Below are 27584 nucleotides of genomic sequence, written 5' to 3' on the forward strand. Positions count from 1 at the left end.
AAGTGGATGGTCTCCTCCATCACGGAGGGCCATGTCAAAAGGCTAAGGAAGGCCGGATACCTGTCCAAAGACATCGCGCACCGGCTTCCTAAGGAGGGGCAGCTTCTTCCCACCCCAAGGCCCCATGAGAGGGTAGTATTTCTTCCCCACTTCCTCCGCGGACTGGGTTTTCCTCTCCACCCATTTGTCCGCGGGCTCATGTTCTACTATGGCCTAGTTTTCCATGATCTGGCCCCGAACTTCATCCTCAATATCTTGGCGTTTACCGTCGTGTGCGAGGCTTTCCTCTGCATCCGCCCCCATTTCGGCCTCTGGCTCAAGACCTTCAACGTCAAGCCAAAGGTGGTGCGCGGCAACCAGGCGGAGTGCGGAGGTGCCATGGCGGGCAAAATAGCCAACGTCCTATGGCTCGAGGGCTCCTTTGTGGAGACCTTGAAGGGGTGGCAGTCAGGGTGGTTTTACGTCACCGAGCCACGCGATCCGAAGTGAATCGCAGCCCCTGAATTCCGATCCGGACCCCCAACGCGGCTCACATCCTGGAAGGAGACGGGCTTGTTGTGGGGCAACGAAGAAGTGGTGACCGAACTGCAAAAATGCATCCAGTCCCTGGTGAACAAGCAGCTCAAGCTTGTCAACATAGTCCAGGTCATGCTCGTCCGCCGGATCCTTCCGTGTCAAGAACGGGACTTCAATTTGTGGGAGTTCAACCCGGCGCAGCACCGAACTCTGAGCAGGCTCTTTGACACGACGTATGAAGATGTCTGGAAGGGGCTAACCAAAGGCGCCCAGGCTCCCACATCCGCCTCCGAAGACCGCGGATTCAGCTCGCAGCGTCCTGCTGGCGAGGTAAAATATTTTCATCTTTTACAGGATGTTAAGTTTTCTCCATAGTTTGACTCTATGTGGGATCTAAAGTCCCTCACCTTTGACAAGATTGGCAGGCGAAGTCCAGACTGATTAACTGTCCGGCTCCCTTGCCCGAAGACCCAGCCCCTGCTCTCCTAGCGAAGCTGCTGGTTCCAGCACCTTATGTGGTGCCGGAGAAGAAGGCCAAGAAGAAGAAGGCCACGGGGACTCGAAAGAGTTCCCGGCATATGGTGGTGTTGGACTCGTCGTCCGACGAGTCCGAGACGCACTCCTCCCGTGAAAACGAGGAGGAGGAAGAAGAAACCTCTCCCCCTCTAGCGGGGGGAGGAAAGAAGAGGAAGGCCACCCCAGTAGGGGAGGTCGAGGGGTCCAAGAAGAGGAAAACCCCTCTGCCGGACTATGCCCCCGACACCGACGAGGACGAAGAGGAGTGACCGGACAGGGCCAAGCGTTCGGCGAAATCTTAAGTGTTCGGATACTAGAGTAACTCATGATATTCCTTTCGTTGCACAGCTTTCCCTAATGTCGAATATAATCATGCAGCACGCCCAAGGACGGGCTCGACGAGTCATCGAGCGGCTCCCTGGATTCATCGAACGTGAATTCAGTTCCGCCCGCTGCCTCCCCCTGTGCTGCGGATGACGCCGAAGTGGTGTCGCGACAAGCTCCGGGACAAGAGGAGGTGGTCCAGGAGGAGCCGCGAGGCGACCTCCCGGACTCCAGGAGTAAACGGGACAAGACCCCCCAGGGCTCCAAGTCCGGCTTTAAGCCAGACACCCCGCCGGAATCATCAACGGCTCCGGACCGCGGCAGGCAAACTCCTGCCAAGAGGAGCAAGCCTATTGAGCCGGCGTCCTCCGTCCAACCGGAGGCGCCGGACAATCTGCTGGAGGCGCTTAAGGGCGCCTCCATCGACGAGGAGCACCATACCATCATGAGTACGGTGGTCCAGAAGGTTCGGTCCGCCAAAAGCGGACTTACTGAAGCTTGTGCTAGCCTTCTAACAGGCTTTGAGGTAAGTAGAAATATGTAAAAATATTACCGCATAGACAGTAGCCCCTGATGCTCTGTTTGGCGTTCGGAAAGAAAATCCGAATAGAGGATCTATTAAATATCGCATGAGTCTAACTAATAAGGAGTCAATATACGTATGCTGGCTTCGCTGCTGGCCACCGCCGCACTAACTGCGGAGGTGGATGCCTTGAATCAGGGCCTCGAGCGGACTGAGCAAGAGCTCGGCCTTGCCAAACGGCAGCTCGAGGAGAAAGAAGGTAAGAGATACCTTATAGAAAAAATGCCTATAAGAAGACGCAATTGCAAAAAATGACAGGAGTATACTGCTTATTGTAGGGGCCACAACTGAGGTGGCGACCCTCAAGCAGGCGTTGTCCGAGGCCAAGAAGAGAGCGGCCACGGAGCGCACCGAGCAGGAGAAATTTGAGGTGCAGGTCGGCGAGGTGCAGCAAGAGCTTCAGGCTCTCATGAAAAAACATGAGAGTTTGGAGCTCGACTCGAAGACGCGAGTGTCCGAGCTTGCTGCGGCCCTAAAAACTGCCAAATCTGCCAAGGCCGAAGCCCAGAAGGCCCTCCAGGAATTGGATGCGGTGAAAAAGATAGAGGCGGGTAAGGCATTCTCTATGCAAAGCAGACATATAAAAGTAAACTACTTGTTACTTACCCGAATCCGGAGCTCTCCAGGGGCATTCGCAGATCTTCCCCGCAGCGTATCCGATGCCGCCACATTCTACCGAGCCGAGGAAGGCAGCTCGACGGAGAAGGTGTTCTGGTCTCAGTACGCTGAGGCCGGTCACCCTGTGCCCTTGAGCGACCAGCTGAAGCAGCTGGTCGAGCTCCACAAGGCGGACGAACAGGCCCTAAAGGGCTTCATAGTTCGGCTGTGGCCTGGAGAGGCCCTGCCTGGGAGCTACTTCGGACTGGTGCGGCGGCTGGTGGAGGCTTGTCCAAGGCTCGAGGTCATCAAGCGCTCCGTCTGCATCGAAGGTGCCCATAGGGCCCTTGCCCGTGCAAAGGTGCACTGGGGTAAGCTGGACGGTGAGAAGCTTGTGAGGGACGGGCCGCCGCCGGGGAAGGAGCATTGCAAGCCCGAGAACTATTACAAGGATGTTCTGGCCGGTGCCCGCCTTATGGCGGATGAATGCACCAAGGATGTAATTTTTTAATGAACTCGCTCATGTTATCCTGTGCGCTGAAAACTTGTTCATATGCGCTAAGCAATGCTTGAATTTAAAATATTACTTTTTGTGCGGCCGTTTATCAAAAAATTGAGAGATGGCCAGTCGTCGGCTTCTGCCCCCATGCCACTAGTGCTGGGGTGTTCGGGATAAACCTGAGCGCTCTTTTTCCCATGATTGGGTCCATCGAGGGAGGCGCTCAGCACAACGAACAAGGCAATCGGACTATAATGCTTGAACACTCTCACTTAGCCATAGAACTCTATAACTTTAAATTTCGGCGAAGCCCCTAGTATTCGGAAGACCGAGTTCGGGGCGCTATCCACGCCTTGGCCGGACAAAGCCGGTTCCTCGCTCAAAGCGGCATAAGTCTTTAAGGACTCGAAAAACCTCTCGAACAGCGACCGGTCTCTCGCCTCATCATGACAGTCAGTTTTAGCTTTCTCTACTGAGGTGCTCAGCCCAGCTCAACTGGGGCACAATCTTAGTAGTTCTCCTAGTGCTACCTTAGCCGATATAGCGGAACGTAAGGCACCAAAACATAGGAGCCGGGCAAACCCAACTATTGACCCAAATCATGATTCGGAGCCGATGCATATAGTGCTATAAGTTCGGGGTGCCGCACTTGTGAAAGTGTACGGACTTCTCACGCCATATTGATGGGTACTGAAGCCCCTGGCGTATTTTTGCCGTACCACAGTGTACGGATGCAACATGTTATTGATAAACATATATATAAAAAGAGGATAATGCAAAAAATAGACAAAAAGCTATGCATTGTTTATAGAAAGGCTGCTATGAAAGCGGAACGATACAAATAGTGCGATAAGCAAAAGAAATTGGACTATTTAACATGTCCTGGCCAGGGGCAGGCTGCAGAATTGTATTAAAAACAGGTATACTGCTCGCAATAGAGACCACCTGGGAGTTCCATAATGTGGCGTGGCTTGTCTGCTTTCCTGGATCTTGCATCGTTTGTGCGGCAGTTGAATTGCCAAACGGGTCATCCGAAGTATGGAGTCCTGAGAGTAAGAGAAAAAAAGAGAAAAAAAAGGAATCCGGCAGCCCCTGGTGCGGTTTAAGCCGTATTTCGGGCGTGCTGTGATAGTGCCCCTTCCCATGTGCCCATGGTATTTCAAGAGCGTAGTTATGTACGCGAAGCACTGGTTTCGCTATGTCGCGAGGGCTAGGGTTGGGGCCGCATTGCTACGCTAGCTCAGAACGTGCCAGGCGGTCTTGTTGTAGGGTACTCCGGGCGTGCTTGACAGTGTCCGGCTTTTTGAAGGCCGAACTAGAGAACTGCCTACAGAGGCTGCCGTGTACTTCTGCTGCGAGTGCTGCCATGTGCTCCTCTGTTCGGAGGGAGCATTCAGTGTTCCCATTGACCGTGATTACTCCTCTAGGGCCTGGCATCTTGAGCTTGAGGTGTGCATAGTGCGGTACCGCGTTGAATTTTGCGAATGCGGTTCGCCCGAGCAGTGCGTGATAGCCACTGCGGAACGGGACTATGTCGAAGATTAACTCCTCGCTTCGGAAGTTATCCGGAGATCCGAAGACCACTTCCAGTGTGACTGAGCCTGTACAGTTGGCTTCTACACCTGGTATGACGCCTTTAAAGGTCGTTTTGGTGGGCTTGATCCTCGAGGGATATATGCCCATTTTTCGCACTATATCCTGGTAAAGCAGGTTCAGGCTGCTGCCGCCGTCCATGAGGACTCTTGTGAGATGAAATCCGTCAATGATTGGGTCTAGAACCAATGCGGCGAAGCCGCCGTGGCGGATGCTAGTGGGGTGGTCCCTTCGATCAAAGGTGATCAGGCAGGAGGACCATGGGTTGAACTTTGGGGCGACTGGCTCTATCGGATATACGTCCCGTAATGCACGCTTCCGCTCCCTCTTGGGGATGTGGGTTGCGTATATCATGTTCACCGTCCGCAATTGCGGGGGAAATCCCTTCTGTACACTGTTGTTCGGCGGCCTGGGCTCCTCCTCGTCGTCGGTATGCAGCCCCTTGTCTTTGTTTTTGGCTCTTAACTTGCCTGCTTGCTTAAACACCCAACAGTCCCTGTTGGTGTGATTGGCTGGCTTTTCGGGGGTGCCATGTATCTGGCACAAGCGGTCGAGTATTTGGTCCAAACTAGACGGGCCCTGAGTATTTCTTTTGAATGGCTTTTTCCGTTGACCGGATTTGTAGCCTCGGAATCCGGCATTAACTGCCGTATCCTCGTTGCTGTCGCTGTTAACGCGGCGCTTTTGTTTGTTCCGACGCGACCTATCGCTTTTGTCCTTGGTATTCAAATTACTAGGGTTCTTGGTTAAATTGTTGCTGCGAGCTAGCCAGCTGTCTTCTCCCGCGCAAAAGCGGGTCATGAGTGTCGTGAGGGCTGCCATAGATTTTGGCTTTTCCTGTCCCAGGTGCCGGGCAAGCCACTCGTCACAGATATTATGCTTGAAGGCCGCTAAGGCCTCTGCATCCGAACAGTCGACTATCTGGTTTTTCTTTGTTAGGAACCGTGTCCAGAATTGCCTGGACGATTCCTCTGGTTGCTGAATTATGTGGCTTAGGTCATCGGCGTCCGGTGGTCGCACATAAGTGCCTTGGAAGTTGTCAAGGAATGCGGCTTCCAGGTCCTCCCAAGAACAGATTGAGTCTGCTGGCAAGCTGTTAAGCCAATGCCGGGCTGGTCCCTTAAGTTTGAGTGGGAGGTATTTGATGGCGTGTAGATCATCACCGCGGGCCATGTGGATATGAAGGAGATAATCCTCGATCCATACCGCAGGATCTGTTGTGCTATCGTACGATTCGATGTTTACGGGTTTGAAGCCCTCAGGGATTTTATGATCCATTACTTCATCTGTAAAGCATAGTGGGTGTGTGGCGCCTCTGTATTGGGCTATATCACGACGCAGCTCGAAGGAGCTTTGTCTGTTGAGTTCGGCCCAGCCGAATTTATTGCATCCGGAGTGACGATCACCGTCACGTGTCATGGGGCGCCTGCGCAATCCGTAGATCGATCTTGTTTGCCTTGCCTTTTCCTCCAGTATGTCGTGCAGGTCGGGTGCATTTTCCCGTGCCTTAGTATGCTTGACGCGGCGTCGGGGCATGGCTTGAGCGGAGGGCCAAGAGGCCTCTCTGTCGCGGCCACGAGGTGGCCGGTCGGCCATGTCATGCGCTGTTGATGTAGGTGCTTCGTCCTCTAGTCGGGGTAGCAGCCTGCGCTTTGGGTAACTCTTGGAGGGGCGTTCGAGTTCATACTCTTCGGCCGCAAGGACTTCAGTCCATCTGTCAGCTAGCAAATCCTGATCAACTCTAAGCTGTTGCTACTTTTTCTTGAGGCTGCTTGCCGTGGCCATAAGCCTGCGTTTAAAACGCTCTTGTTCGGCGAGATCCTCTGGCACGACGAACTCGTCGTCGTCGAGGCTTGCCTCATCTTCGGAGGGAGGCGTATAATTATCGTCCCAACCTCTTGGTCCGCCGCCCTCTCGTGAGGGCTGGCTTCTCTGTCCTCCTGTGCTGAATCTTGCTGGAGGGGGTGTTCTTCGGCGCTATCCGGAGTAGTATTATCTCCCGTACCGGAATCACCGTTCTTGCTTTGGCGGGATTTAGAGCGGCGTCGCTGACGCCGGCGCTTGGGCTGTTTCTTAGAGGTATCGTCCCCCGCTGTTCCATCGCCATCTCCATCCTTTGGAGTATCCACTATATATATGTCATATGACGAGGTGGCCTTCCAGCGCCCTACAGGTGCTGGTTCTTGTTCATCTCCTGCGTCATCGTCCATGCCGTCGATGTCTTCGGAGTCGAAGTCAAGCATGTCAGTTAAGTCGTCGACAGTGGCTACCAAGTGGGTGGTGGGTGGGTTTTGAATTTCTTCATCATCCGTATCCCAACCTTGCTGACCGTAGTCCGGCCAGGGCTCTCCTGATAAAGTGAGAGACTTTAGAGAATTCAGGATGTCACCGAAGGGCGAGTGCTGAAAGATGTTCGCCGCGGTGAACTCCATTATCGGCGCCCAATCGGATTCGATCGGCAGGGGAGCGGGGGGCTCGGAGTTCGGAGAGGAATCCGGCTCCTCGGAGTCACGGGCCATGCGGAGTGCGGGGCTGGAGTTCGGCTCGATCGCCTTTGAGATTGCAGCCCCTGAGGCAGCGTCCAACCGCTGATCCTCGATCGGCGCAGTAGGCTCTGAATCAATGGTCAGAAACGATGCGTGTGCGGCCTCCAAGGCGCTGTTCGGCGGCAGAGCTATATCATGCCCATCGAGACAGTGTGGCGCGCTTGGCTGTGGCTCGAATCCGTCAAAGATCAAGTCCCCGCGGATGTCAGCCATGTAGTTTAGGCTTCCAAACCTGACCTGATGGCCAGGGGCATAGCTTTCGATCTGCTCAAGGTGGCCAAGCGAATTGGCCCGCAGTGCGAAGCCGCCGAAGACGAAGATCTGTCCGGGAATAAAAGTCTCACCCTAGACTGCATTGCTATTGATGATCGAAGGAGCCATCGGGCCTGAAAGCGACGACACAGAGGAACTCTCAATGAAAGCACCAATGTCGGTGTCAAAACCGGCGGATCTCAGGTAGGGGGTCCCGGACTGTGCGTCTAGGCCGAATGGTAACAGGAGGCAAGGAACACGATGTTTTACCCAGGTTCAGGCCCTCTTGATGGAGGTAAAACCCTACGTCCTGCTTGATTAATATTGATGATATGGGTAGTACAAGAGTTTTTCTACCACGAGATCAAGGAGGCTAAACCCTAAAAGCTAGCCTATGGTATGATTGTTGTATGATGAAGTTGTCTTACGGACTAAAACCCTCTGGTTTATATAGACACCGGAGAGGGTTAGGGTTACACAAAGTCGGTTACAATGGTAGGAGATCTTGAATATCCACATCGCCAAGCTTGCCTTCCACGCCAAGGAAAGTTCCATCCGGACACGGGACGAAGTCTTCAATCTTGTATCTTCATAGTCCTGGAGTCCGGCTACCCGAACACCCGCTAATCCAGGACTCCCTCACCCGCACTACAAAAAAAACACTTCAGTGATGATATGTGTTTGTCACAGTAGGTCACGTTTTCTGTCATGCATGTACGTCCATGACGATTTTATGACAAAATCAAGATAGTCATACCTGTGCTGTCGTAGAAGTGTTCCATGACATTACCGAAATTATCATCATGGAAGTGTCCACTTCCATGACGATACATCGTGCGTCATGGAAGTGCTTTCGTCAAGGGTGACCGACACGTGGCATCCACCGTAATGGGTCGTCGTTAAGCTATTGGGTCCGGTTTTGAATCCGATAACCCGTTAACAGCCCGGACCAATGAGGATTTTCCACGTGTAAAATTGTCATTGGCCGGAGGAAACACGTGTTGGCTCATCGTTGGGACAGATGTCATTCATTCATTGGACAGGAGGCGCCTATGATAGGTCGACATGTGGCACAGCCCAACAGAGGTCCATTCCGGTGAAAAGGCCATCCCGTTTGACTTGGTCAAAAGGTAACGGGCCGGCCCACGGAAAGCCAGTTCCTATATAGCCCATTTACGGCCCGCTAACTCACGGCCCGTTACGGCCTATTGGAATTAAGCCCAATAGCTTCATCTAGGCCATCCAGTATGATTCCAGCTCATTGTAACTTCCGGCCCATGTATGGCCCATGATGTCTTTCGGCCCATACGAGGCCATTTGTAACTCTTGGCCCATTAACGACCCATAGTGAATCTGGACCGCAATGAACAGTGTATTGCTTCATACCCACTAATGGCTCATTATTCCATTGCGCCATTTCCAACCCGTGTTATCTTTCGGCCTTCTTAGGGCCCATTTATGCTCGGGCTTATTTCCTGCATTCGGTTACTTACAGCCCATTACTGGCCTTTCCTGCTTGTGGGCCAAATTCAGCCCGTGGTTAAAATCGGCCCATTTGCGTCTCGTTAATCCATTGGCTATTTTCATAGTGTCATTAAATACGGCCGATTAATGATGGCCCGTTGTTGTCGGCCGATGAACGGACGATTCCAAATCTAGCCCGTTTACGGCCCATAATGCGGTATGTTATTGGCCCATGTTTGGCCGATCGATCATACGAATCGTAGAATGCCCATTGATGCTACAGCCCGTAGAAGGCCCATTGTTTCTAAGGCCCTTACAAGTCCCATTATTTCTACGGCCCGTAGGAACCCCATGGTAACTATAGTAAATATGTAGCCCATGGTTATTGTGGCCTAGTTTGAAAAAATGTTATTGCGGCCTGATACGTCTCCAACGTATCTATAATTTTTGATTGTTCCATGCTATTATATTATCTGTTTTGGATGTTTAATGGGCTTTAATATACTTTTTTATATTATTTTGGGATTAACCTATTAACCGAAGGCCCACTATAAATTGCTGTTTTTTTGCCTATTTCAGTGCTTCGCAGAAAAGGAATATCAAACGGAATGAAACCTTCACGAGGATCTTTCTTGGAACAAATGCAATCCAGGAGACTTGGAGTGGAAGTCAGAGACGCAACGAGGTGGCCACGAGGTAGGAGGGCGCACCCAGGGGGTAGGTGCGCCCCCACCCTCATGGGCCCCTTGTAGCTCCACCGACCTACTTCTTTCGCCTATACATACACTCTTATACCCTGAAAACATCTAGGGGAGCCACGAAACCACTTTTCCACCACCGCAACCTTCTGTACACGTGAGATCCCATCTTGGGGCCTTTTCTGGTGATCTGCCGGAGGGGGATTCGATCACTGAGGGCTTCTACATCAACACCATAGCCTCTCCGATGATGTGTGAGTAGTTTGCCACAGACCTTCGGGTCCATAGTTATTAGCTAGATGGCTGCTTCTCTCTCTTTGGTTCTCAATACAAAGTTCTCCTCGATGTTCTTGGAGATCTATTCGATGTAATACGGTGTGTTTGTCGAGATCCGATGAATTGGGTTTATGATCAAGATTATATATGAACAATATTTGATTCTTCTCTGAATTCTTATATGCATGATTTAATTTCTTTGCAAGTCTCTTTGAATTATCGGTTCAGTTTGGCTACTAGATTGATCTTTCTTGCAATGGGAGAAGTGCTTAGCTTTCGGTTCAATCTTGTGGTGCTCTATCCTAGTGACAGGAAGGGAAAGGACACATATTGTATTGTTGCCATCAAGGATAAAAAGATGGGGTTTATATCATATTGCTTGAGTTTATCCCTCTACATCATGTCATCTTGCCTAATGCGTTACTCTGTTCTTATGAACTTAATACTATAGATGCATGCTGGATAGCGGTCGATGTGTGGAGTAATAGTAGTAGATGCATAATCGTTTCGGTCTACTTGACACGGACATGATTCCTATGTTCACGATCATGCCTAGATATTCTCATAACTATGCGCTTTTCTATCAATTGCTCGGTAATAATTTGTTCACCCACCGTAATATATGCTATCTTGAGAGAAGCCACTAGTGAAACCTATGGCTCCCGGGTCTACTTTACATCATATAATTTTCCGATCTATAATTCTAGTTTACTATTTATTTTGCAATCTTTACTTTTCAATCTATACAACAAAAATATCAAAAATATTTATCTTATTATCTTTATCAGTTCTCACTTTTGCAAGTGGCTGTGAAGCGATTGACGACCCCTTTATCGCGTTGCTTGCAAGGCTCTTGATCGTTTTTTCAGGTACTAGGCGATTTGCGTGTAGTTTCCTACTGGATTGATACCTTGGTTCTCAAAAATTGAGGGAAATACTTATGCTACTTTGTTGCATCACCCTTTCCTCTTCAAGGGAAAACCAACTCATGATCAAGAGGTAGCAAGAAGGATTTCTGGCGCCGTTGCCGGGGAGATCTACGCTCAAGTCAAGAAATAGCAAGTACCCATCACAAACTCTTATCCCTCGCATTACATTCTTTGCCATTTGCCTCTCGTTTTCCTCTCCCCCACTTCACCCTTGCCGTTTTATTCGCCCTTTTTCATTCGCTTCTTTTTGCTTGCCTTTTGTGTGTTCGCTCTTTGTGCGATTTGTTGCCATCATGTCTGAAACTGGGGAGGTTATCATTAATAAGGATGATAGTAATAACGGGGGGAAATTTGATGCTTTTGATGATCCTCATGAAGAACCTACTATTCTACTAACTAAAAAGTTTCGGATTGGTAGTGGTAATATTATTGGAAAAGGAGTTATTCAGGATTTCTTTACTTGTGCCGGTGCCCTGCCCACTATGGGTGGGTCTATTCTTCATAAAACTAGTAGTCTTGCGGATACTATATCTTTGCTCGTAGTTGAACTTGAAAGACAGTTTATTCATATGCATCCTTGCATACAAAGGATTTTTCTAGAATTTTCCAATATTGAGCATTCCTCTGTTCAGTGAGCAGCTACTATCTTTTAGCACATGAGTTCAGATTTATAATGAAAGAGGCCAATGAAATTTTTGTGCATTATAGGGTGGACGCTGGCCGTCCTCCCATAGAACCTATCCTTTTTAATCAAGAAGACATAATGCGTTTACGATCTTTAGATCATGTTGCTTATAATGAAAACCTTAGAAAGAAGGTTACTACTGATGTTCTAGTTGATAGAATCTCTGAACCTAATGATAATTTTGCTATTCAGAATAATGCGTTAGGATTTCCTCTTGAACATAGTATCATGAATTTTTGCCAAAAGAATGCTTATAATGATGAATTGCTTGTGCAATATGAGGGGCCAAAGGAGGAACCAATACCTCCTGAGCTTGATCTTGGGGACTTTTGTCCCATTAAATGTAGCCCTTTTGATTACTTTTGCCTGCCGGAAAGAAAGCTTGCTGCTGAACATACAGAGTATGAGATGAGTTTTCGTGATTTGCCTTATCATTACGGTAATACCTAGATCTATTCTTGTTTTTATGCCTAGATAGGGGCGTTAATCGATAGCGCTTGTTGAGAGGCAACCCAATTTTATTTTTGTTCCTTGATTTTTTTCATGTTTAGTAATAAATAATTCATCTAGCCTATCTTTAGATGTGGTTTTATGTTTTAATTAGTGTTTGTTCCAAGTAGAACCTTTGGGAAGACTTGGGTGAAGTATTTATGATCTTGCTGTAAAAAACAGAAACTTTTGCACTCACGAGATTAGCTGCCATTGTTTTACTGGAGAGTTCTTTTAGGTTGATTCTTTTTGCATATGATTAATAGACAAATTCTTCACGTCCAAAAATTTATTTTAGAATTTGTGGAGTTCCAGAAGTATATGTTTGATACAGATTACTACAGACTGTTCTGTTCTTGACAGATTCTGTTTTTCGTGTGTTGTTTGCTTATTTTGATGAATCTATGACTAGTATCGGGGGGTATGAACCATAGATAAGTTGGAATACAGTAGGTTTAACACCAATACAAATAAATAATGAGTTCATTACAGTACCTTAAAGTAGTGGTTTGCTTTCTTACACTAACGGAGCTCATGAGATTTTCTGTTTTAGTTTTGTGTTGTGAAGTTTTCACGTTTTGGGTAAAGATTTGATGGATTTTGGAATAAGGAGTGGCAAGAGCCTAAGCTTGGGGATGCGCAAGGCACCCCAAGATAAAATTCAAGGACAACCAAAATCCTAAGCTTGGGGATTCTCCGGAAGGCATCCGCTCTTTCGTCTTCGTATATCGGTAACTTTACTTGAGGCTATATTTTTATTCACCACATGGTATGTGTTTTTCTGGGAGCGTCTTGTATGATTTGAGTCTTTGCTTTTTAGTTACCACAATCATCCTTGCTATGCACACCTTTTGGAGAGACACACATGAATAGGAATTTATTAGAATACTCTATGTGCTTCACTTATATCTTTTGAGCTAGATAATTTTGCCCTAGTGCTTCAGTTATATCTTTTTAGAGCACGGTGGTGGTTTTATTTTATAGAAATTATTAATCTCTCATGCTTCACTTATATTATTTTGAGAGTCTTTTAGAACAGCATGGTAATTTGATTTGGCTATAAAATTAGTCCTAATATGATAGGCATCCAAGATGGGTATAATAAAAACATCCATACACTAGTAGAAAACGGACCATTAGTACCGGTTTGTAAGGGCCTTTAGTGCCGGTTATGGAACCGGCACTAAGGTTTCGGCACTAAAGGCCCCCCCCTTTAGTACCGGTTCGGCACGAACCGGCGCTAAAGTGCCACCACGTGGCGTGAGCTCGCGCCCTGGTACGGGGGACCTTTAGTACCGGTTGGTGTTACCAACCGGTACTAAAGGTTTTTTTTGAATTTTTTGGAAACTTTTTATTTTTTTTATTTTTTCTGAATTATTTGATGATTTAGTCTCTAATCACCTCTCTTAACTGCTCAAGTGTGGATCACTCATTCGAAATCATCTAACTTCCCGACCGGTCACCCATCCCTCTCACTACTCCAGCCCGAGCACGCTTAACTTTCAGGTTCTATTCTCCTTCGTTTCCGAGTCTGCACTTGTTGTTTTCCTGACAATAGTAAGATGTCAATCCTATTAACCTTCAGGAATTTTGCTTGAGCATGAAGTGACACATTTCACTGTTTGAGTTTGAAACTATTGTTTTAAAAACAATAATTATTTAGTAACACTAATATTTCTTGAATAATTAGTTTGACCATCGTTTGACCATAGTTTGACCACAGTTTGACCAGATTTGACCAAAATTGAAATAAATAAAATAATTATTTAGTAACACTAATATTCTAGAATAATTAGTTTGACCATTGTTTGACCATAGTTTGCCCACTGTTTGAATATTTTTCAATTTTTTCCACTCTAGATCTTAAAAGCCCCGTAACTTTTTTCTATTAGGTTTTTGAGGATTTTGCAAATGTTTAACGGGGTTCCTCCAGTTAAATTTGGATGTAACTTTTTGAGTAGATGATTTTTCATATAAAAAACTTTTTCATCCGAGTTAGTATGCAAAAGTTATGCCCATTTTTACAAATTTGAGAGAGATTTTGCAAATAAAGTCAAAATTCACATTTGCAAATTTTCCCAACAACTAGACCACATATCACATGAGAAACTTATTTTCTTTTATTTTTTTGACATTTCCATTATTTTCTTTTATTTTTTTAAAAACTGAAAAGGCGATCCACGGGGGGGGGGGGGGGTAGAGTTTGAAAATGGGACCTTTAGTACCGGTTCGTGGCACGAACCGGTACTCTAGGTTAGACCCCTTTAGTACCGGTTCGTGGCACGAACCGGTACTAAAGGTTAGACCTTTAGTACCGGTTCGTGCCATGAACCGGTACTAAAGGTGATCGTGGGGCCCCGGCCTGACGCCAGCCTGCCACCACCCCTTTAGTGCCGGTTCGTGCCATGAACCGGTACTAAAGGTTCAACACGAACTGGCATTAATGCAAATCCGTTCGAACCGGCACTAATGGTACCATTAGTACCGGCTCAAATACAAACCGGCACTAATGTGCTTCATGTTTGACCCTTTTTCTACTAGTGATATATAGTGCATTGAATACTATGAGAAGTTTGATACTTGATGATTGTTTTGAGATACGAAGATGGTAATATTAGAGTCGTGCTAGTTGAGTAATTTTGGAATTGAGAAATACTTGTGTTGAGGTTTGCAAGTCCCATAGCATGCATGTATGGTAAACTTTGTGTGACAAATTTGAAGCATGAGGTGTTCTTTGATTGCTTTCCTTATGAGTGGTGGTCGGGGACGAGCAATTGTCTTTTCCTACCAATCTATCCCCCTAGGAGCATGTGCGTAGTGCTTGGTTTCGATGACTTATAGATTTTTGCAATAAGTATGTGAGTTCTTTATGACTAATGTTGAGTCCATGGATTATACGCACTCTCACCCTTCCATCATTGCTAGCCTCTTCGGTACCGTGCATTGCCCTATCTCACCTCGAGAGTTGGTGCAAACTTCGCCGGTGCATCCAAACCACGTGATATGATATGCTCTATCACACATAAGCCTCCTTATATCTTCCTCAAAACAGCCACCATACCTACCTATTATGGCATTTCCATAGCCATTCCGAGATATATTGCCATGCAACTTTCCATCGTTCCATTTATTATGACACGCTTCATCATTGTCATCTTTCCTTGCATGATCATGTAGTTGACATCGTATTTGTGGCAAGGCCACCATGCATAATTGTTCATACATGTCACTCTTGATTCATTGCCCATCCCGGTACACCGCCGAAGGCACGCATATAGAGTCATATTTTGTTCCAGTATCGAGTTGTAATCCTTGAGTTGTAAATAAATAGAAGTGTGATGATCATCATTATTAGAGCGTTGTCCCGTGTGAGGAAATAAAAATAAAAAAGGGGAGAAAGGACAAATAAAAAAGAGAGGCCAAAAAAGGCAAAAAAAAGAGAAGGCCCAAAAAAGAGAAAAGTGAGAAGGGACAATGCTACTATCCTTTTTCGACACTTGTGCTTCAAAGTAGCACCATGATCTTCATGATAGATAGTCACTTATTTTATCACTTTCATATACTAGTGGTAATTTTTCGTTATAGAACTTGGCTTGTATATTCCAACAATGGGCTTCCTCAAATGCCCTAGGTCTTCATGAGCAAGCAAGTTGGATGCACACTCACTTAGTTTCTTTTGTTGAGCTTTCATACATTTATAGCTCTAGTGCATCCGTTGCATGGCAATCCCTACTCCTCGCATTGACATCAATTGATGGGCATCTCCATAGCCCGTTGATTAGCCGCGTCGATGTGAAACTTTCTCCTTTTTTGTCTTCTCCACACAACCTCCATCATCATATTCTATTCCACCCATAGTGCTATGTCCATAGCTCGCGCTCATGTATTGCGTGAAAGTTGAAAACGTTTGAGATTACTAAAGTATGAAACAATTGTTTGGCTTATCATCGGGGTTGTGCATGATGAGAGCATTTTGTGTGACGAAAGTGAACATGGCCAAACTATATGATTTTGTAGGGATAAGCTTTCTTTGGCTGTGTTATTTTGGTAAGACATAATTGATTGGCTAGTATGCTTGAAGTATTATTATTTTTATGTCAATATTAAACTTTTGTCTTGAATCTTTCGGATCTGAACATTCATGCCACAATAAAGAGAATTACATTGAAAATTATGTTAGGTAGCATTTCACATCAAAATTTTTGTTTTTATCATTTACCTACTCGAGGACGAGCAGGAATTAAGCTTGGGGACGCTTGATACGTCTCCAACGTATCTATAATTTTTTATTGTTCCATGCTATTATATTATCTGTTTTGGATGTTTAATGGGCTTTAATATACTCTTTTATATTATTTTTAGGACTAACCTATTAACCAAAGGCCCAGTGCAAATTGCTGCTTTTTTGCCTATTTCAGTGTTTCGCAGAAAAGGAATATCAAACGGAATCAAAACCGAATGAAACCTTCGCGAGGATATTTCTGGAACAGACACAATCCAGGAGACTTGGAGTGGAAGTCAGAGACGCAACGAGGCGGCTACGAGGCAGGAGGGGGCGCCCCCACCCTTGTGGGCCCCTTGTAGCTCCACCGACCTACTTCTTTCTCCTATATATACTCTTATACCCTGAAAACATCCAGGGAGCCACGAAACCACTTTTCCACCGTCGCAACCTTCTGTACCCATGAGATCCATCTTAGGGCCTTTTCTGGCGATCTGCCGGAGGGGGATTCGGTCACGGAGGGCTTCTACATCAACACCATAGCCTCTCCGATGATGTGTGAGTAGTTTACCACAGACCTTCGGGTCCATAGTTATTAGCTAGATGGCTTCTTCTCTCTCTTTGGTTCTCAATACAAAGTTCTCCACGATGTTCTTGGAGATCTATTCGATGTAATACTTTTGGCGGTGTGTTTGCCGAGATCCAATGAATTGTGGGTTTATGATCAAGATTATCTATGAAGAATATTTGATTCTTCTCTGAATTCTTATATGCATGATTTAATATCTTTGCAAGTCTCTTCGAATTATAGGTTTAGTTTGGCCTACTAGATTGATCTTTCTTGCAATGGGAGAAGTGCTTAGCTTTGGGTTCAATCTTGCGGTGCTCGGTCCCAGTGACAGAAAGGGAAATGACACGTATTGTATTGTTGCCATCGAGGATAAAAAGATGGGGTTTATATCATATTTCTTGAGTTTATCCCTCTACATCATGTCATCCTGCCTAATGTGTTACTCTGTTCTTATGAACTTAATACTCTAGATGCATGCTGGATAGCAGTCGATGTGTGGAGTAATAGTAGTAGATGCAGAATCATTTCAGTCTACTTGACACGGACGTGATGCCTATGTTCATGATCATGCCTAGATATTCTCATAACTATGCGCTTTTCTATCGATTGCTCGGCAGTAATTTGTTCACCCACCGTAATATATGCTATATTGAGAGAAGCCACTAGTGAAACCTATGACCCGCGGGTCTACTTTACATCATATAAGTTTCTGATCTATAATTCTAGTTTACTATTTATTTTGCATTCTTTACTTTTCAATCTATACAACAAAAATATCAAAAAGTATTTATCTTATTATCTTTATCATATCTCACTTTTGCAAGTGGCCGTGAAGGGATCGACAACCCCTTTATCGCATTGGTTGCAAGGTTCTTGATTGTTTGTGCAGGTACTAGGCGATTTGCGTGTAGTCTCCTACTGGATTGATACCTTGGTTCTCAAAAACTAAGGGAAATTCTTATGCTACTTTGCTGTATCACCCTTTACTCTTCAAGGGAAAAGCAACGCATGCTTAATTAAGAGGTAGCACGGCCAAACCGCGGAAAAAGAACTGCACTGACTACAAGCAAAAAAATAAACAAGACAATAAGGAAATAAATAAGGAAGCAACTTACGCTAGGCTATCACGGCTAATACACATATTACATCAACTGGGCATCAAAGTTCGCCACCAGTGCAATTATAGGAAACAAAGCAGCATATCATATACACTCGTTGTCAAAGTTGGCGACCTGTGCAAATAAACGTCGCAGTAAAACAAGTCAAAAACTGAAACCACTTCAGAAGAGCTCAAGAAACAATATCATGGGTACCCATAATGCTGGCAAGATGCTTAGCAAGCTTATTAACTTTCTCTTGATTAGCGCTTAAATCCTCCAGCACTTTCTGTTGCACAAGTAAGTATGCATTTGAATTCTGCAAGGACTTCCTCAGTCCTTTGGCTTCTTGCCTCAGCACAGATGACTAATGCCTTTCAACTTGTAGCTGAGACTGAAGAAGCCGAAGTGATTCAGATAGCGAGGTCGAAGTGCTTGTGCCAGCAGTACTGGCCAGTAACTCGAACACTACATCAACGCAGGACTGTGGGGTTTTCTCACTGTCTATAAGATCATTTTTATCACCTTTCTTGGAGACCAATGGGGTTGTCTCACTATCTTGAACCTTATCTGCATTACTTTCTCTACCATTGCATAGTGGGGTGCTGTTCTCCAATATTCTATTTGCATGCTACAAGAGAAACAAGCAGACACATCATAGGTTTAGAATGTAGTATACCAAACTCATTTTGGTAAACCGGTTCAGTAGTAAGGTGGACATGATAACGACATGAAACAAACATATATCTATGTACTATGGTCACTATATTGTCCATATCATTCTAGTTTATGTTGCCAAATCAAGATAGAGACACAGTTCAACTCATATATTTTTAAGAAACAGCAGCATAGACAGAATATAAGTGTGAGAATCTACACAACATTGGCAACATTGGCAACATTTTTAAGAAACAGCAGCATAGACAGAATACAACTATTTATACAACTGAAACTGAAATCAACATAGAACAATAAGTTAGAACAACAATCCAGTTAAAGAAATAGGTTTAAAACATACCTGTTGCGCCATTGGAGTTTTAGTTGGATCCTTCAAATTTGAAAGTAGTTGGTATGAGTAAATACAGTGATGCAACAACAAAGGAGTATGGACCATAGCTATGGAATCTGACCTGAAAACATTTACTCTTGTTCTTTAAACATGGAGTTTTGGTTTGCTAGGGTGGTCTTCGTGCTTTGGGCACTACAGTTGCTTTACAAACTGCTCGTGTGGGGGTACTTTGTGGTGGACATGGTGCTTTGTCAACTAGAAGTGGGTTACTATCCGATGGGGTTGGGGTTAGATGGGTTGTAGCTGGTTCTCTGCCCAACGGTGTAAGTGTGCAATTTGGAAGAGTCTCGATTATGTGTGGCAGGGCTAGTTTGTGGGCTAGTACAACCATGGTTCTATCTGCACCCACGGGTAGCACTGTCTTTTGTGAAGAACGGGTTTTTGCTCCCTTAGATACTGCCATCACCCCCTCCAATTCAAATGGCTGATAAACAAGAAAAGAAATTGAATGTACAGACATTGTATGATAGACATATGTGGTAATTCACATATATGTTGTCTAACCAAACAAGACAGCATGACACAATTTCACATATGATGCCTAACTAAATAGGATAGCATGACACAGTTTCAGATATATAATGGATAACTTAACAGGATATAATGGCATAATTCAACACTAGCAAAAGAGCCCGTGCGTTGCAATGGGAGAAAAAACACAACACACACTCTTAACCGAACAACCATCACTCAAGACCACAATTGGTCTATCTCCTTTATTTTCGCGATGCATCATATTTGTGTTGCCGCTTATCCTTATTCTCACCCTCGCCAGCGGCGGACTTAGTGTTCACACAAACCAAAACGTGTTAGAATGTGGTTAATCCTAAGATGTCTCTCTCTCCCTCTATAGCGACCAGACCTCAAACGGTCCAATCTCTGTGCTCCGGTGTCATCCCTGGATCAGTAATGCTGACACCACACAATACTTGAAGGATTTATAACAGAGTAGCAATCACACACTTATTACATCGAGTGTCTCAAAAGAGAACTTATTACAATAAATATGGCTTAAGGCCATCTAATAATGATAACATCGGAAGCCTTGGAAGATAAGTGAGTCCATCAACTCCAACGGCATCACTGAGTATAGAACCACGACCTAAAGGCACCTTAATAATCGTCTAAAAAGTCTGCAACATTAACGTTGCAGCCCGAAACGGGTCAGCACATGGAATATGCTGGCAATGTAACACATAGAGAGTAATGGAATGAAATAAGCTATTCTATATGCATATATGGCTGGTAGAAAGCTCTATGGTTACAGTTTTGCGTAAAGCCAATTTTTCCCTACTGCAAAGGAATAAATTTTATTTAACTATCATGGTAGTTGTTAAACATTGAGAATGGTTGACAGCATTCTCAATCCCAATTAAGCATCATCATTTAAAAACCCAACAATTAACTTTAGAGTAACATGATGAGATTCACGTGATAATCCAGGTACTAGATACTCAAGATGTCCATAACCGGGGACACGGCTAATCATGATTAGTTTATACACTCTGCAGAGGTTTGCGCACTTTTCCCCACAAGACTCGATCTCCTCCGTTTGATTTCTCGCACTACACGGTGTTTGAGAAACGGATGACCGAGACATAGTCTTTCAGAAGCGCTAGAACCTTACGAACGGGTAGACCGTACCACCTACATCCCCTACATCTGCTAGTCTACCACTGTAAGAGTTCACGCGACTTAGTCAACTATGCTAGAGCCCATAGTAGCTTATGGCTGCACACGGAAGTTTGTAGCATGAATAATCTCATGATCCCTTTGAGCCTGGGTGGCAGTCCAAAAGAAAACAGGCAATCGCTGGAATACCCAGGTGCCTCAATCCACCCAGATGTGTATTTAAGTTGCCACCTTAGATAAACCATTAATTTAACAATCTCACATCTGTCATGGATACACTCACCCAATCCACGTCTACTAGCAGAGCATAGCATAATAAGCAAATGTAAGAGTAACTCCCAAAGGTTTGATAATAAATAGGTAATAGGTTCTACCTCAACTACTTCCCAAACCCACAATTTAATTAGATCCTAATTATGCAATGTGTGAGGATTGGAACTAATGCAATAAAACTGGGTAGTAGGAGGTATGATCAAAGTGTTACTTGCCTTGCTGATGATCCGGGAAACCTAGCGATTCGAAGTAGCAAGCGGCGCACTCCGGGTACTCTATCGCAAACAAACAAGAATACAATAAGTACTCAACTAATGCACAGGTAAAACTCGAATAAGAGATCTAACCAGAAAGTTCAACTTAAGAACTTCGGTTGGCAAAAAGAATCAAATCGAACGAAGCAACGAAAGAGAAACGGCAAAAGAAACAAGCTTCGTTTACTATTCTGGATCTAGGGCAATTTTTACAATGGCAAAACTTGTTTGAGTTGGTTAAACAGAAAGAGGGTTTCGAGACAAAACTCCAGGCGCTTGAATTGCCTGATTCCGATAAACGAGCAAAAAGTTAAACTAGAACGAATATTGGATCACACATCGCGATTAGAAAAATCGTGGATTTAATCCGAGAAAAAGAAAAACGACGAACAGTTAATGAACGAACCTTTGCTAACAGAAACTAAACGAAAAACGCGTTCGTTAAAACAAACGGTCGAACGGGTGCTCGCTAAATAAATAAACAGGAAAAAAAACCGATCTATTTATTTAAAAAAACGAAAACTAGGGTTTTCAAAAAAAAAACCGAATCGGCTTTTTCTCAAAAACCGGCCAGCGGCTACCTCGGCGGCGGGGCGGCGGCTCCGGGCGGCGCGGGGCGGTGGCAAGCGGCGCGGCGGCAGCGGCGGCGGCGTAGGCGGCGGCAACGGTGCAGGCGGCGTGCGGCAGCGGCGGCGGCGCACGCGGCGGCGGTGTGGGGTTTGCAAGGGGTGTGGCGGTTATGAAGGGGGCGGGGGAGGTCGACTTGGGGGAGGGGTCGCCCTCGGGAGGCGTGTCCTCCCTGGACACGGCGGCGGCGGCGATCGGGACTCCGGTCCCGATCCGGCTAGAGGCGGCGACGGCTGGCTGGGCCCTTGGCCCAGTCGGGCGCGGGGTTTTTTTTAAAACAATTTCACTACGCCTAAAAAAATTCTAGAAAAATAAATAAAAATCTAAAAATGCCAAAACAAATTTTCTCCGTCTAAATAAAATATTTAGAACATGATGAACATTTTTTTGGCTCTAAATGCAATTTTTGAAAACGTGCAATTTTTCCTAAATTCAAAAAAATAGCAAATAAAACCAAAATAAAATCTTATTTGATTTTTTTATTAAATCCTCAATATTTCTTTATTTTGGGAAAGTCATTTTATTCCCTCTCTCATATTTAGAAAACAGAAATAAATGAAGATAAAATAAATAAAATAAATAAAATCAAATGATCCCTATTTCAAAATTTGAGAAAACTCAAATATGAAAATAACGAAATCCCCAACTTTCTCCGAGGGTCCTTGAGTTGCGTAGAATTTCTAGGATCCACCAAAAGCAATAAAATATGATATGCAATGATGATCTAATGTATAACATTCCAAATTGAAAATTTGGGATGTTACAAACCTACCCCCCTTAAGATGAATCTCGCCTTTGAGATTCGGGTTGGCTAGAAAATATGTGAGGGTGGTCCTTCAGCAATTCTTCGTCTCGCTCCCAGGTGGCTTCATTCTCCGTGTGGTGGCTCCACTGAACTTTGCAAAACTTGATAACCTTGCTGCAGGTGACTCGGCTGGCATACTCAAGAATCTTGACTAGTTTCTCCTCATAGGTCAAATCACTGTCCAACTGAATTTCTTCCAGCGGCACTGTATTTCTCAGCGGTATATCAGCCATCTCTGCATGGCACTTCTTCAACTGGGAAATGTGGAACATGTCATGAACTCCTAATAATCCTTCAGGTAATTCCAACTTGTAGGCTACTTCTCCCATACGCTCCAAAACCTTGTATGGTCCTACAAAGCATGGCGCTAACTTTCCCTTAACTCCAAAGCGCTTAACTCCTCGAAGTGGAGATACTCGAAGATAAACCCGGTCTCCGACTTCATAAACTGTCTCCTTGCGTTTAGAATCTGCGTAGCTCTTCTGCCTGGACTGGGCTACCTTGAGCCTATCGTGAATCAATTTCACTTTCTGTTCAGACTCCTTAATCAAATCCGGTCCAAACAACTGGAGGTCTCCAACTTCATCCCATGACAATGGGGTCCTGTACCTCCTTCCGTACAAGGCTTTGAAAGGGGCCATCTTGAAACTGGATTGATAATTGTTGTTGTAAGAGAACTCTGCATACGGCAAATTCTCGTCCCAACTAGATCTGTAATCTAGCGCGCAAGATCTCAGCATATCCTCCAAAAGCTGATTGACCCTCTCAGTCTGTCCATCTGTTTGTGGATGAAAAGTTGTGCTGAACTCTAGTCTGGTACCCAAAGTTTCATGCAACTGATTCCAGAACTTTGAGGTAAATTGGGTTCCTCTATCTGATACAATGCTCTTTGGAACTCCATGCAGACATACGATTCTGGTCATGTATATCTTTGCCAACTTTGCACTGGTATAGGTAGTCTTCACTGGAATGAAATGGGCTACCTTTGTCAAACGATCGACTACAACCCATATTGAGTCATAGCCTGAACGAGTTCTGGGTAAACCCGTAATAAAATCCATGCCTAACTTATCCCACTTCCATTCGGGTATCGGCAATGGCTGTAGCAATCCTGTTGGCTTTTGATGCTCTGCCTTTACTCTCTGGCATACATCACAAACTGCTACATACTCCGCAATATCCTTCTTCATTCCGGTCCACCAGAAAGTATCCTTCAAATCCAAATACATCTTGGTATTTCCTGGTTGAATCGAATATGGCGAATCATGTGCCTCTTGCAGAATTAACTTCCTGATCTCCGAATCATTTGGTACATAAACACGGTCTTCAAACCATAAGGTATCGTGCTCATCCTCCCGAAATCCCTTAGCTTTTCCTTTGCTCATTTTCTCCTTTATAGAGGCAATCTCCTTGTCAGTCCTTTGAGCTTCTCTAAGTAGACTAAATCTCCAATGCTGCTACATAGCCACTCGGAACTATCTCCAAATATAGCTCACGAAGATTTTCATCTAACTCCCTTGGTAAATCTCCCGTCATTAAGGTGTTCACATGGCTTTTACGGCTCAACACGTCAGCTACTATGTTAGCCTTTCCGGGGTGATAATGTAATCTCGTATCATAAGCCTTGATGAGCTCCAACCATCTTCTTTTCCTGAGATTCAACACTTTCTGTGTGAAAATATACTTCAAACTCTTGTGATCTGTGTACACCTCACAATGATTTCCAATGAGAAAGTGTCTCCAGGTTTTCAATGCATGCACTACGGCTGCAAACTCCAAATCATGCGTAGCGTAATTCAACTCATGAGGCTTAAGCTGTCGTGAGGCATAGGAAACAACTCTTCCTTCCTGCATAAGCACTGCTCCAAGTCCTCGATGTGAAGCGTCGCAATACACCTCATAATCCTTGGTCTGATCTGGCAAAATCAACACAGGTGATGTAACCAAACGTTTCTTCAATTCCTGGAAACTGGCCTCGCATTCTTCAGTCCATATGAACTTGGTATCCTTTTTCAACAACTCCGTCATAGGCTTCGCAATCTTTGAGAAATTCTCAATGAATCTCCGGTAGTATCCTGCGAGTCCAAGAAAACTCCGGATATCTCCAACTGTTGTTGGCGCTTCCCAATTGGTCACGATATCAACTTTAGTGGGATCTACCGCTATACCTTCTCCGGATATAACGTGTCCGAGAAATCCAACTTCCTTCAACCAAAACTCACATTTGCTAAACTTGGCATATAATTGATGTTCTCTGAGTTTACCAAGCACCAAACGCAAATGCTCCTTATGCTCCTCTTGATTCTTTGAGTAAACCAGGATATCATCAATGAACACTACCACGAACTTATCCAGAAACTCCATAAACACCTTGTTCATCATGTTCATGAAATATGCTGGTGCGTTAGTCAGACCAAATGACATAACGGTATACTCGTACAGCCCATACCTGGTGGTAAAAGCCGTCTTAGGTATATCTTGTTCTTGAATCTTCAACTGGTGGTATCCTGATCGCAGATCGATCTTGGAAAATACCTTAGCTCCTTGCAATCGATCAAACAGATCATTGATCATTGGTAGTGGGTACTTGTTCTTGATGGTTACTTCATTCAATCCTCAATAGTCAACAACCATCCTTAACGATCCATCCTTCTTCTCCACTAGAAGTACTGGCGATCCCCAAGGTGATGAACTTGGGCGAATATATCCTTTATCCAGTAACTCCTTAATCTGCTTCTTAATCTCCACCAAATCCTTTGCGGGCATCCTATATGGTCACTTTGATATTGGCCCTGTGCCTGGCAAAAGCTCAATCAAAAACTCAATATCTCTATCCGGTGGCATGCCTGGCAATTCCTCTGGAAATACATCAGGGAAATCCTTCACTATTGGTACTTCCTCCTGCACAACTCCTGTTAGGCAATTTACTTGAGTCGTTTTTGGCACATGCCGTGATACATACTTGATCCTTCTTCCTTCTGGGGTGGTAAGCAAAATTGACTTACTGGCACATTCAATATTCCCTTCATACTTTGACAACCAATCCATGCCTAATATCACATCCAATCCTTGAGATTCCAACACTATCAGGTTTGAGGGAAATACGTAGTTACCAATCCTTAATGGTAACCGATCACACCATAGGTTAGCCATATACTCTGCTCCAGGCGAGGTTACTAACATGGGTGACCTAAGGGCTTGGGTTGGTAGTTTATACTTATCCACAAATCCCCTTGATATGTATGAATGCGATGCACCAGTATCAAAAAGAACAAGTGTAGTAAATGACTTAACCAAAAACTTACCGATTACTGCATCCGGCTGCTCTTCATCCTCCTCCACGTTAACGTGGTTCACCTGTCCCCTATTGAAAGGGTTCGGCTTCTTCCCAAAGCTTCCATTGCCATTACCATTCTGTGATTCAGGACATTCATTGGCATAATGTCCGGTCTTCTGGGCCTTAAAAAAAGTGACTTGGCTCAGGTCTTTCTTGGCTGGGGTTGATGGGTTGGTGCGGTTCTGGCCGTTGCTTCCTCCATTCCCATTACCAGTCTTGGGGCCATTGTGATTGTGCGAGCTACCTCCTCCATGGGTATGCTGGAAATGTCCTCCTGGTCTAGGGGTAAAACGTGGCTTCTGCTGAGCTCCAGAATTGTACTTCCCTTGTCCATACTTCCTCTTGCGGTTCTCAATCTGCTGCTGCTTCCGTTCAATCATGAGAGCACGATCTACCAGCTCTTGGTAGTTGTTGAAGGTTGCTACCATCAACTGCATGCTCAACTCATCATTCAGTCCCTCCAGAAACTTGTCCTGCTTAGCTGCATTCGTAGCAATGTCATCTGGGGCATAACGCGCTAGCTTACTAAAGTCCTCCACATACTGGCCAACTGTCCGTCCTCCTTGGCGCAAGTTGCAAAACTCTCACTTCTTCATGGCCATAGCTCCTGCTGAAACATGGGTAGTACGAAAAGCCTGCTGAAACTGGTCCCACATGATAGTGTCGACAGGGAAAGTGGCTGTGAAATTCTCCCACCATGATCATGCGGGTCCTTCAAGCTGATGTGCGGCAAACTTCACCTTTTCCGCATCCGCGCAACCTGCTGTGGTCAACTCCCTTACTGTCTTGCGGAGCCAATCATTTGCTACTATCGGCTCAGTGCTACTGGAAAACACTGGCGGATTCAGCCTAAGAAAACGGGCTAAGTGATCAACAGGTGGTGGTGGTGGCTTGTTGTTGTTGTTGTTGTTGTTGTTGTTCCCCTGATTCTGATTCTGGACTAGCAACTGCATCAATGTGTTCTGCTACTGGATCAACTGAGTGAGCTCCGGTGGGAAGGTAAATCCGGGGTCACATCTCGGAGGCATCTGAGGTTTTAGAAAAGATGAGATTTAAGAATAGAGAGGGGTCTAAAGAGAAAACACTACCCATGTGCACATGAGGCAAAAGCAAACAATTCACTTCATTCGATCAAACAAGGGCTTACAATCGATCTAACAATCGCAAAAGTGCTCGGACTACTATATTTACATGGTGGACTACTACTACTGATGGGGTGGTCTACTAGAAATACTCTTCGGTTGCAGACTCCATGATATCTGCTCCAGCTTCATCAACATAGTCATCATCGCTATCATCTGGATCCGAGTCGGTGTCATCGATGATGATGTAGTCTTCCGGGCGAATCTCCTTGGGTTCTTCGTCTACTTCTACCGGTGCAAGGTCTCCCATGAATATTCCAATCTTCTTGATCAGATCGTCATTTTTCTCCACTAATACTTCGATTTCCTCTTCATAATCTTCACGTGTAGCCTTGAGTTCTTCCTCCAAATCCTTGATTCTTGTCCTCGCCTTCTTCAAATCTATCATGTCTGCGCACATCTGGTTCTCCTGACGTCAAATGTGCTGGTTTAACTCCTAGATAAAAGCTGCAATTGATCTATCCTTCCTGGTGCTGATCATCTCCCAGTGCTCATCTCGGCGCCCACAAATCTGGTAGATAGTATCCTTGAGATCATTGCGGTAAACTTCTCCAATACGTCCCATGGCGATGTGAGCTGCCATGCTCT

The 27584-nt window shown here is 45.2% G+C and overlaps 1 pseudogene; it reads right to left on the reverse strand.

Moving 5' to 3' along the window:
- The window catches only part of LOC147985724 (uncharacterized), a 29726-nt pseudogene extending 2844 nt beyond the window's left edge, over positions 1-26882 (reverse strand).
- Between the last annotated feature and the right edge of the window lie 702 nt (positions 26883-27584).

Source organism: Triticum urartu, chromosome 2A (assembly GCF_056163025.1).
Source record: "Triticum urartu cultivar PI428250 chromosome 2A, HENAU_Tu73, whole genome shotgun sequence".
NCBI lineage: Eukaryota > Viridiplantae > Streptophyta > Magnoliopsida > Poales > Poaceae > Triticum > Triticum urartu.